We start from the raw sequence: 12,400 nt of genomic DNA, 5'->3' as shown, positions 1-12,400 counted from the left end.
TTTTATTTATTTATAGGAGAGAGAGAGAGAGAGACAGCGGAGCAGGGGAGGGTCAGAGAGAGAGGGAGTCACAGACTGAAACAGGCTCCAGGCTCTGAGCTGGCAGTCAGCACAGAGCCCGACGCGGGGCTCGAACCCACGAACCGCGAGATCATGACCTAAGCGAAAGTCGGACGCTTAACCGACTAAGCCACCCAGGCGCCCCACATGTACACTTTTTTAAAAGAGAGGGTGGATGGAGTTAGTCTCTCATTTAGTGTTAAAAGTTTACCTTTAAAGGAAAATACTACTCACAAAAAAGGTAGGGAAATCTGGATCCCTTGTAATTTTGTTAGAGGAAAATGCATCATTCATCTTGATATTCATTTATTTAAGTCATAATAATGACCAGTACTTATGTAGTGCTTATTTTGGTGGTAGATTTTCATATTATTAGCTCATGTCATCCTCAGGACAATCTGGTACAGCAGATACAGTTATGCTCTCCAATTTATAGGTGAGGAAACTGAATCCCAGAGATGTTAAATAATTTGCCCACGATGACATGGCTGGTCATGGCAGAACCATGGTCAGAACCAGGTAGTGTGTATGCAGGAGCAATGCTTTTAACCCTAAGAAGTATCTTGGATACTTCAATAGAAGATAGAGTTTCCACGATTACTCTCCATCTCAGTACCAAGTATTATATATATTCCATTGAAAGGAATTGTTTTTAGAAAATTAACCACATCAATGACCTCCTATGCTACACAAAACTGCAATACACTGATGCTGGATAAAGGAGGGCTTCCCTGCCAAGGGGTAAGCCGAACCTTTCAGGATACCTCACAAAGCACATGAATGACTGCCTGACAAAGGACTGTATGAGCAAGCTACTGTCAATGTGTATGTTAAATAAAAAACTTATTTTATTTTCAGATAAAACATTCATTGGGGTATGTTATTTCTTTTGTTTTTTTAATTTTTTTTTTAACATTTATTTATTCTTCAGACAGAGAGAGAGGACGAGCTGGGAAAGGGCAGAGAGAGAGGGAGCTGCAGAATCTGAAACAGGCTCCAGGCTCTGAACTGTCAGCACAGAGCCCGATGTGGGGCTCGAACCCACAGACCACGAGACCATGACCTGGGCCAAGGTTGGATGCTTGACCAACTGAGCCACCCCGGTACCCCTGTTCTATCTGTATTAGATTGTCTTGAGCATCCTTAGGACATGCACCCTCCACCTTAGATGGTTCTTTGTCTTAACAAATATGATAAAATTCAAAGTCACCAAGTATAGTTTGGATAAAATAGGTGTAGGGGAGTTTCATAGGATAATCAAAACTACCTCTTAAATATAATGCAAGAAAACACAAATGGGCTAAATAAGCATTTAGAGTTCAGATTTTAAAATCTGATAATGAAGAAATGTAATTTTATTTTTAATTTTATTTATTCTTTTAAACATTTTTTCCCTTAGTTATTGTCAAATTGGTTTCCATATAACACCCAGTGCTCATCCCAACAAGTGCCCTCCCCCATACCCATCACTCCCGTCCCCTCTCCCCCACCCCCAACAGCCCTCAGTTTGTTCTCAGCATTCCAGAGTCTCTCATGGTTTGCCTCCCTCCCTCTCCCTAACTATTTTTCCCCTTCTCCCTCATGGCCCTCTGTTAGCTTCCTCCTAATCCACCTATATGTGCAAACATACGGTATCTGTCCTTCTCTGCCTGACTTATTTCACTCAGCATAACACCCTCAAGGTCCATCCATGTTGCTACACATGGCCAGATTTCATTGTTTCTCATTGCCATGTAGTATTCCATTGTATAGATAAACCACATCTTCTTGATCCATTCGTCCGCTGATGGACACTTAGACTCTTTCCATGTTTTAGCTATTGTTGAGAGTGCTGCTATGAACATTGGGGTCCATGTGCCCCTATGCATCAACACTCCTGTATCCCTTGGGTAAATTCCTAGCAGTGCTATTGCTGGGTCCTAGGGGAGTTCTATTGTTCATTTTTTGAGGAACCTCCACAGTTTTCCACAGGGGCTGCACCAGTTTACATTCCCACCAATAGTGTAAGAGGGTGCCCATTTATCTACATCCTCGCCAGCATCTAGAGTCCTCTGATTTGCTCATTTTAGCCACTCTGACTGGCGTGAGGTGGTATCTCAGTGTGGTTTTGATTTGTATTTCCCTGATGAGGAGGGACGCTGAGCATCGTTTCACGTGTCTGTTGGCCATCTGGATGTCCTCTTTGGAGAAATGTCTGTTCATGTCTTCTGCCCATTTCTTCACTGGATTGTATTTCAGGTGTGGAGTTTGGTGAGTTCCTTATAGATTTTGGATACTGGCCCTTTACCTGATATGTCATTTGCAACTATCTTTTCCCATTCGGTTAATGGGACTAATAGTTGGTTGCCTATTAGTTTTATGGATTGTTTCCTCTGCCATGCAGAAGCTTTTGATCTTGATGAGGTCCCAATAGTTCACTTTTGCTCTTGATTCCCTTGCCTTTGGGGATGTGTCAAGAAGTTGCTGCAGTTGAGGTCAAGGACGTTGTTTCCTGCTTTCTCCTCTAGAGTTTTGATGGTTTCCTGTCTCACATTCATTTAACCGTTTTGAGTTTATTTTTGTGTATGGTGTGAGAAAATGATCTAGTTTCATTCTTCTGCATGTTGCTGTCCGGTTCTTCCAACACCATCTGTTTAAGAGGCTGTCTTTTTTCTATTGGATACTCTTTCCCGCTTTGTCAAAGATTAGTTGGCCATACATTTATGGGTCCAATTCTGAGTTCTCTATTCTATTCCATTGGTCTATGTGTCTGTTTTTGTGCCAATACCATACTGTCTTGATGATGACAGCTTTGTAGTAGAGGCTAAAGTCTGGGATGGTGATGTCTCCCGTTTTGGTTTTCTTCTTCAATATTACTTTGGCTATTTGGGGTCTTTTGTGGTTCCATGCAAATTTTAGTATAGTTTGTTCTAGTTTTGAGAAGAATGCTGGTGCAATTTTGATTGGGATTGCATTGAATGTGTAGATTGCTGTGGGTAGTAATGACATTTTAATAATATTTATTCTTCTGACTCATGAGCATAGACTGTTTTTCCATTTCTTTGTGCCTTCTTCAATTTCTTTCATAAGTTTTCTATAGTTTTCATCATACAGATCTCCTATATCTTTGGTTAGGTTTATTCCTAGGTATTTGATGTTTTTTTGTGCAATTGTGAATGGGATCAGTTTCTTGATTTCTCTTTCTGTTGCTTCATTGTTGGTGTATAAAAATGCTACTGATTTCTGTACATTGATTTTGTATCCTGCAACTTTGTTGAATTCATGGATCAGTTCTAGTAGGCTTCTGGTGGAGTCTGTCGGGTTTTCTATGTAGAGTATCATGTCGTCTGCGAAAAGTGAAAGTTTGACTTCTTTGCCAATTCTGATGCCTTTTATTTCCTTTTGTTGTCTGATGACTGATGCTAGGACTTCCAGCACTATGTTAAACAACAGTGGTGAGAGCGGACATCCCTATCGTGTTCCTGATCTCAGGGGGAAAGCTCTCAGTTTTTCCCTGTTGAGTATGTTAGCTGAGGGCCTCTCATAGATGGCTTTTATGATGTTTAAGTAAGTTCCTTCTATCCTGTCTTTCTCGAGGGTCTTTATTAAGAAGGGATGCTGTACTTTGTTAAATGCTTTTTCTCCATCTATCGATAGGATCATATGATTTTTATCTTTTCTTTTGTTGATGTGAGGTATCACATTGATTGATTTGCAAATGAAGAAATGTAATTTTAAATGTGAGCGTAATTTTAAGTTGCAATATAGGAGCGTGAATTGAAGAGCTGTGAGAGAATGCTCTCACTGTACTAAGGACTTGCCTGATCCTTCATAGAGTTCTATGTCTCATACTGGGCATCTCATCTAAAGAAGAATGTGGAGAATTTGGAAAGAATTCATATGAATCAAATAACATTAAAAAAAAAAGGTGAGAAAAAGTTAAAAGAACTGGTGTTGTTTATTCTAGAAAACCTAGAGAATTTAAGGGTCTTCTGGTATATGAAGCTTTATAATTCCTTAAAGTCTACTTAAGTCTTTGACACATCTGGTTGAGCCAGGCACAGATTCCTCAGGGAATTAGTTGTGGAAATAACAGCAACACTCTTCTTTAAGCCAGAGGCTATTAAGCCTTTGCATTCAAAATGGGTTCAATCATTAATTGTGCATAATTAACAGTAAATAACTGAGTCACCAAATGAATAGTGTTTAAGAAAAGCTATTATTTCCTACTGATAAGCAACTAAAATAATTGTTATCTTCAAAGTCTACCCAGTACGTTTGAGCTTAAAGGCCCAATTTGATTCTCTAAGGAACATAGTAATTGCTGAGCCAAGTTATGTAAGTTATTGCCAACTATTTACAGATGTAGTTTATGTCTGTAACAGACTAACCAAACTAGAAACCAAATAAATAAATAAATAAATAAATAAAATAAATAAAAAAATAAAAAAGAAAGAAAATGAGAAAAAAAGAGGGCGATTTGTATTTTGTTCTTGATACTTATAATAACTAGACTGGAAGACAATGAGGTTTCCTTAATTTCCTTAATAGGGAAGGATAATGGTTTTACTTCAGATAATTAATGGTCTTAGCAAAATTAAAAGTAATTTCTAGCAACTTTTTTGATCAAAAAGCTGTGCCTGCAATTTAAGGGTTCTGATCTCTTAACACTTCCCCTGGGTTTTTCTCAGGAGTCTAATACAGAAAGTGAAAAAGTCCTATAATCTAAAAGGCCTTATATCTGACCCTAATGTAGTCTTGCTTTAAAATGGTTTTCACTTTGTTACAAAACACACTTGAACTTTGGGCACTTGAGTTTGACATGGCTAATTTGGCCTAACAAAGATATTGAGCTGTGGGCCACTCCCACCCCCAACACACAAAATTAGTACACTCTGAACCATTTTCTAGATGAAGGAAACAAGTTAATTTGGCTCTCTGCCAAGGCAGCATAAAACAGTATTCAATTTCAGTTCCCAAGGATATCTGAGTTTTTTCTACCTATACCTTGGGTGGCTTTGTGTTTTATTATATGGTTTTGCTCAGAAAATTCAATAAATTGGTCACTTTAATTCTCATATTCTTATCTATTTTATAGCAGGCTTTTCTGGGTTAATTATTTCCTGAGCCAATTCATGACTTGGACTATCCTTAAATTACATTTCCAAGAAAAATGGTTTTCTTTCTTTCTTTTTTGAAGCTGTGGGATGCTGCGTTTGGTATACCAAAGGATAAGCATAGCTGGGAACTATAGCAACAACTCACAGTGTCTGACCCATTTAAGTAGATGAGTTTGTAGTAGAATGAAGGAGAAGGTGCTATAGAAGCAACGCAAATAATATGAATCAAAAACATCTTTGCTTTTGTAATCATGTGGTTGGTATCACTATTCTTATGTCTCTAGTCTTGTTGCTTTATCTGCTATAAAACAAATATTCCAATGAATGCTGGCCCTCATTTCCATTGCCAACTGACTTATGAATAAATAGAAGCCATTCAGATCCTGTAGCTGTCATTTTATCAATTTTTCTCCCTATGGGAAGTGATACTTCTTATACTGTTATGCTCCTCAACTCTTCCAGAGTTACAATGAAATAACTACAAACAATAGAGGACTTTATTATGATATAAAAATTCATGATGGCTCTGTATCAGTTTAGAGAAAAGGTTTTCCATTTTGGAAAGTGGGTGAAAACTAAGCACTCATCTCATTGGAACATATTACCTAAAAAGAAAAAAATGCTATATTACCTTGTTAGGTAGTTGTTTGATTTGATTTTTAATGTTTGGGTCAACAGTTTACAGTATCACCAGTCCAATTTTCTAAAGTTCTGAACATAATTATAGCTTAGTATTTCTTTTATGATTTTTCTTCCTGTTACTTTTAGGACTTCTACAAAAAAAAAAGAAAAAAGAAAACCTCTAAAAATTGACCATTCTTTATACTAGCACAAAAGAAATATAAATATTGGCATTTTTATATCTTTGTTAGAGCTAATTAATAATAAGGATGATGACAATAGCAGTCAATTGACGTTATGTTCCAGGCATTGTACTAAGTTCATTTGATCCTCCTGGCAACTTTATAAGATAAACACTATTATTATCTCTGTTTCACTGAGGAGAGAAAAGTACTATTATCCTTATGTTACTGATGAAACCAGTGCTCAGAGAGGTAAAACATTTTGCCCAAAGTAAAAAGTGGCAGATACAGAACTTAAATCTGAGTCGGTTCAGTGCCAAAGCTTGTGCTCATAATGTCTACATTGTAGACAGAACAGATGAACAAAATATTTGCCCTATCTGAATGAAGAGTCCTATTTTCAAACAAAATATTGGAACCCATAGTCTAAATATTGGAACCCATAGTCTAAAGAAAAAACTTTCTGTTTTAAAATTTTATTTATATGAAACCTTTCATTTTTAATTTTTAAAAAAAATTTTTTTTTAATGTTTTATTTATTTCTAGGAGAGAGAGAGAGAGACAGCGTGAGCAGGGGAGGGTCAGAGAGAGAGGGAGTCACAGACTGAAACAGGCTCCAGGCTCCGAGCTGGCAGCACAGGGCCCGACGCGGGGCTCGAACCCACAAACCGCGAGATCATGACCCAAGCGAAAGTCGGACGCTTAACCGACTAAGCCACCCAGGCGCCCGTCATTTTTAATTTTTTTAAGTTTATTATTTTGAGGGGAGGGAGAGACAGAGAAAGAGTGGCAGAAGGGCAGAGAGAGAGAGAGAGAGAGAGAGAGAGGGAGAGAATTCCAAGCAGGCTCTACACTGTCAGCACAGAGCCCAATGTGGGGCTCAATCTCACAAATCATGAGATCTTCACCGGAGATGAAATCAAGAGTTGGACACTTAACCAACTGAGCCTCCCAGGTGCCCCAATTTATATGAAACCTTTTATAAAAGCATAAATATCAGCTAGACATTTAGCTGAACATTCAACAACTTTTCTTATACAGTATAAACTTCAAAAGAAACTGGGAACATAAGGGAAAATGGAGATTTGATCTATATCTATAGGTGACTATGATTAACCAAAGTGATCAGCCTTAAAGTGTGCCTTTAAAAATAATTTTAGATGAAAAACCCCTTTAATATTAAGTTCGTGAACACATTTACAACCTCTCGTATTCTGAAGAAACCAAACTAGTAAATTGTAGCTCTCAGATCATAAACCCAAAATAACCAATTTCTTAACAGTTATTTACCTTCTTGTCTTAAAATGTTCTGGGAGGTGGTATAAGTGTGCGTGTGCGTGCGTGTGCGTGTGTGTGTATTCTTCACAGCAGGGAGAGAGATTTATCCTGGAAATATAACGGTTCCCAGAAGTCTGTCTTTTAAGAGGGAAGGAAGGAAGGAATGAATGAACGAATGAACAAATGAACAAATGAAGGAAGGAGAAAAGAAAGGAGAGAGATAAAATAAAGGAAGGAGGGAGGAAGGAAGAAAGTTGAAGTATGGTGACAGGTATGTGTCTCTAAGGCAAGAATGATGTCATTCCATTTGGAGTTTATTGACACAAAATTTCCTTTTGAGAAATTTTTCAGCAATGTGAATATGGTTTTAATTAAGAGATACACTGATCTCTTGTTGATTTTGTTACAAGAGAGGAAATGCTGTAGCTTCTCTGTGCCTTACTGTGTAGATCACAGTGAAAACATACAAAGGACCTGGCGATGCATTGAACTGTATCTGTTGTACTTTACATCCTTTTCCTTGTGCCACTGACATCATGGTTTGGAAAATTCTGCAGGATTATTATATTTTGATGTATAAAAATTCTGGATTAACAATTTATTTTCTCTAAGAAGGAGGCCATACTGTGTTAAATGACATTACAAATGAATATTCTTACCTTTACCTGTGGGTTAAATTTTTGAATATTATTTTAAGACATGAGGAAATGTCCCCTGACTTTAGGGAAGCCACACATAAATGCCATTTCCTCTAAGGACCTTTGGAAGTTTATTTGTTCACAGATTTATTGCATATTCTCTGGAACGATATGGTCTGAAATATAAATGGTCGTCTCAAAATCCGAAACATGATACGGACATGGGAATCTTTATATACTTGAGTCTATTTTCAAATGATACCTGGTAAAACATTAAACTACAGTAGTGTCGTGGGGCAAACAACAAGCACTTTACTTCAAAAACCCTGACCGCCTTAGCCCCGCCCCCTGCAGCAGGTAATCCCCAGGGTTTCCGCTCACCTTCTCCACCTCCCCCCACCCATCTTACCTGGAAAACAGGAGCCGAATAAAGAAGTCTAAAACGCAACTTCTATATTTAAAGAATAAGAAAGAGTCCTGCGGCGCCTGGGTGGCTTAGTCGGTTAAGTGTCCGACTTTCGCTTAGGTCATGATCTCGCGGTTCGTGGGTTCGAGCCCCGCGTCGGGCTCTGTGCTGACTGCCAGCTCAGAGCCTGGAGCCTGCTTCAGTCTGTGACTCCCTCTCTCTCTGACCCTCCCCTGCTCACGCTGTCTCTCTCTCTCTCTCTCTCCTAGAAATAAATAAAACATTTAAAAAAAAAAGAAAGAGTCCTAAGAAACTGTAAACTGTGCCCTCAGTTGACTTGGAGATTAACGGGAATGCAGAACAAACAAACAAAAGAAAAACAAAAAAGTAGGTCTGAAAAGTGTGTGGGAAATTTCCTGCACCCGGGATCTGCGGCCATTTGTGAACTCTCTACACGCCGCTGACGGGAAAAAAAAAGTGAAAACTTGAAATACTACTAACTGAAGCACAGCTGTTGCCCTAAATACTCGCAGGCTCCTCTCGCTTCCCGGAGTTTCGGGGTCACACGCGGCCACAGGCCCGGCGGGGCGAGACGCGGGGCCGCTCGCGGGGCGACGACGCCGGCGTCTCCACCGCGCGGCTCCCGAGCCCCAGGGCGCCGGCCGCGCAGCGGGAGGCCCCGAGGCGCCCGAGCCCGAGCGCGGGACCCGGTGGCCGCGGGAGGCGGCGCGCACGGCGGCCAGAGGGGCTGCTGCCCGCGCCGGCGGCCCCGCGCTCGCTCTCTCCGGCCGCCCTCCCGCCGCGGGAGGAGCCGCCGGCCGCCGTGACGCGTCAGGGAGGAAACGGCGGCGCCGGCGGCCCTGTGGGGAAGGAGGAAGCGCGCGGGTGCGAGGAGGCAGCGCCGCGCCGACCGGGGTAGGTGCGGGGCCGCCGGGGGCGGGGGGGCGGCCGCAGGGACGCGCGTCCGGGCGCAGTCGGGGCCCCCCCGCGCGGGCGCGACGGGGCGGGGCGCGCGGGGCCCGGGCCTCGGAGCAAGTTCCGACCCCCTCAGCCCGCACACCTCCGGGTTGGCCCGAGGGGAGCAGCGGTGCCCCGCCGGCGCCGCGCCCTCAGGGTTCGGGGCGCTTCCTCGAGGGGAATTCGGCCACACTGTGACCCCGGAGCGGCCGAGCCTGGGCGGCGGACGGACGCGGGCCCCCCGTGCGGGCCTCGCGGCGAGGAGGCGCCGGGCCCCTGAGGGCGCAGACCCGGCCTGGGGTCGGAAGAGCGTGCGGGCCACCTGGACGCGCCGCGTGCGGAGGGCGCGGGCGTCCCCGAGCTGGGGTCGGCGACTGTCGCCTCACACCGCTGCGCCCCCGCCCCTAGCGTCTCTGTGGTTTACACCCTTCCCCTCTTCTGAAGGGAGTTTGGCCCCGTTGGCTCCCGTGGCGCCGGCACTCACGCGCGCCGTCCAGAGCGCGACTCCCCGGCCTCGCGCCGTCCGCGGAGGCGCGTTGCGAAGGGGGGGGGGGGGGGGGGGGGGGGGGGGGCGGGGAGGAGCGTTCGTCCCTCCTCCTCATTTAATTTTGCCCGGTGATTTCTGAGCCGTAAGTTGAACTTCGGTTCTGCGCCGAGAGCCCATCTATTTGAGCTGCAGGCACACTCGAGATGCAAGGGTCAACGCAGACCACCATCGTTCCTAAATCTTTACTTACAAATACTAGACTTGTGTGTGTTTTGATTCTCGACTGTGTCTCTAGGTTGAGGATTTACCCAACCAGTCTGGGGAGTGACTTATGTATTTAACAAACACAAACGGCTCTCGCTATATGCTTGGGCTCCTTCTAAGTGTTTTATAAATATTAACTCAGATTGTTAACTAAAAATATTAAAGTATAGCGGTTCTAGCAGTGAAGAGGCTGTGGACACCTCAGTTCCCCAAATGTCATTGCAAGGACTAGAAAGATTTGAGGAAGTTTCAGGCATATTTTAGGACTGGGTGTGCCTTCTGCTGCACTTGGCTACCACTCCTTTAAGACAAGCCACCACCCTACACTCCCTGGGGGAAGGGAGTCTGAGCTCTGGGAACAGACCTCTACCTTTCCGACCTCTGCCAGATCCCTACTGTCTCCTATAAGATGGTCTTTCTCACCCACCATACTGTCCATCATTATTACCTAACTCTGCAAAGACCAGAACTTCCCCCTTTTTACAACTGCCACCACATTGAGCCTAATTTTGTTTTCAAAAGGAGCTTTGTTTATAATCTGTTTGACAATTGACGAAACCATAGTTGAGTGAGATGTATTATAAAATAATAGGTTTCGGTGTGTACACATCAACATAACAAATAATGCTCTGTGATTTTATTGCCATTTGCTCTTGGTAATGTTGAGTTGATGCGTCAACCTGGTAGATGCCCATTTTGCGATTTGCAGACATCTAGAGAGAGTATTTTTCTTGAATAAAGTACCCCTTTCAAATGAGTCTTTGGCCTGATAGATTGGTACAGACCCAAAATGGTGAATCATGGGTTTTGTCATTTTGGTGATTATCAATTTGATGTCAAAATCTGTGTGTCATACTAGCTTTCTCTCTTTGTAGCCTTTTCTCTCTCATTTAAATTTCCAGAGAGATGATTAAACGAGACTCTAAGCCTTATTGAATAGGCTTACGAAGTATCTCCTGGAAGTAGGAAGGCTCACTTTCCTCTGATATAATTCATGGTACAGCAGACAGTGGCGTTTCACTGCATTTAGTTCAGTGAAATGACAGCTAATACTTTCCTGGATTATAGAGTACTTCCGGATATATTTGTGAAGTTGGCAGCCATTTTTCTTTAAAAAGTTTATTTATTTATTTTGAGAGAGAGAGAGCGCGAAGGAGAGAGAGTGCCAAGCAGGATCTGCACTGTCCGCACAGAGTCATTGGAGGCCTTGAAGTCACCAACTGTGAGATCATGACCTGAGCTGAAACTAAGAGTCGGATGCTTAACCAACTGAGCCATTGAGGCGCCCCGGCAGCCATTTTTTATTCTTGCTTTTACAGATAAGGAAACTGAGGCAGAGAAATGTTAAAATGCTTTAACCAGTATTGTATATAGTTGGTAGGAGACAGCTTGAATAGGGAGCAGGTGTGTGGACAGAGCCTGGCATGTGCCAGCGTGTAATAAACAATGTGGAATGAATGACTCCAAATGACTTCGGATTTCTTGCTCTTTCCAAACATTATGCCTCTCAACTACTGTAACTGATTTGTGCCTAAGAGATTTCCAGGCCTATACCAATATCTCTCAGTTATTTCAAACAGTATCTGATACAATAAATGTCTTGTCTACAAAAAGAGATGAGACTGCTTTTTGGATTCATTTCTGGCTTTTGAAAAAGCAACTAGGTTGGTTATTTGTTTTCCTTCTCAAACATCTTACTTTTTTCTTCTGATTTGGAGATAGTTTAGATTAGACATATGGCTTAATTCTTTGTGGTGATAGCTTCCTTATCTCTCCCTGCTCTTTTAAGGTCATTTTTAAGGACTACAAATCACTGCAGGTTTTCAACGTTAGTGAACTCAATTAAGCTACTCAGATTCAAACATAATGATCATAGGTATCATCTTTTTTTTTTTTTTTTGAAGATCTGACACTACTGAATTTTTTAATGTTTTTATTTATTTCTAGGAGAGAGAGAGACAGCGTGAGCAGGGGAGGGTCAGAGAGAGAGGGAGTCACAGACTGATATAGGCTCCAGGCTCTGAGCTGGCAGTCAGCACAGAATCCGAGGCGGGGCTCGAACCCATGGACCGCGAGATCATGACCTGAGCGAAAGTCGGACGCTTAACTCACTAAGCCACCCAGGCGCCCCCTACTACTGAATTTTTTGAAATGTTGCAAGTCCTTTAGTATAAAGGATCTTAAAAAAATTTGTTTTTTAATGTTTATTTATTTTTGAGAGAGAGTGTGAGGAAGGGGCAGAGAGAGAGAGGGAGACACAGAATCTGAAGCAGGCTCCTAGCACAGATTGGGGCTCTAACTCACAACTCACAAACTGTGAGATCATGACCTGAGCCAAAGTCAGACTGTTAACCGACTGAGCTACCCAGGCGCCCCAAGGATTTTTCTTTTAAACAAACCAACCAAAA

General features: G+C 42.5%; 1 protein-coding gene across 5 annotated transcripts in view; it reads left to right on the top strand.

The window, feature by feature from the left end:
* Positions 1 to 9,014: 9,014 nt before the first annotated feature.
* LOC120241682 (serine/threonine-protein kinase Sgk3) overlaps positions 9,015 to 12,400 on the top strand; it is a 134,874-nt gene continuing 131,488 nt past the window's right edge. For all 5 annotated transcript variants that reach the window (XM_039246981.1, XM_039246980.1, XM_039246984.1 and 2 more), the window contains exon 1: positions 9,015 to 9,199. The gene's annotated coding sequence lies outside the window, so the exon portion shown is untranslated. The remainder of the gene's footprint in view (positions 9,200 to 12,400) is intronic.

Source organism: Hyaena hyaena, unplaced genomic scaffold, assembly GCF_003009895.1.
Source record: "Hyaena hyaena isolate Hyena2069 unplaced genomic scaffold, ASM300989v1 scaffold_287, whole genome shotgun sequence".
NCBI lineage: Eukaryota > Metazoa > Chordata > Mammalia > Carnivora > Hyaenidae > Hyaena > Hyaena hyaena.
The sequence above is the reverse complement of the archived record's forward strand: the minus strand, read 5'-3'. Positions and strand labels throughout refer to the sequence as shown.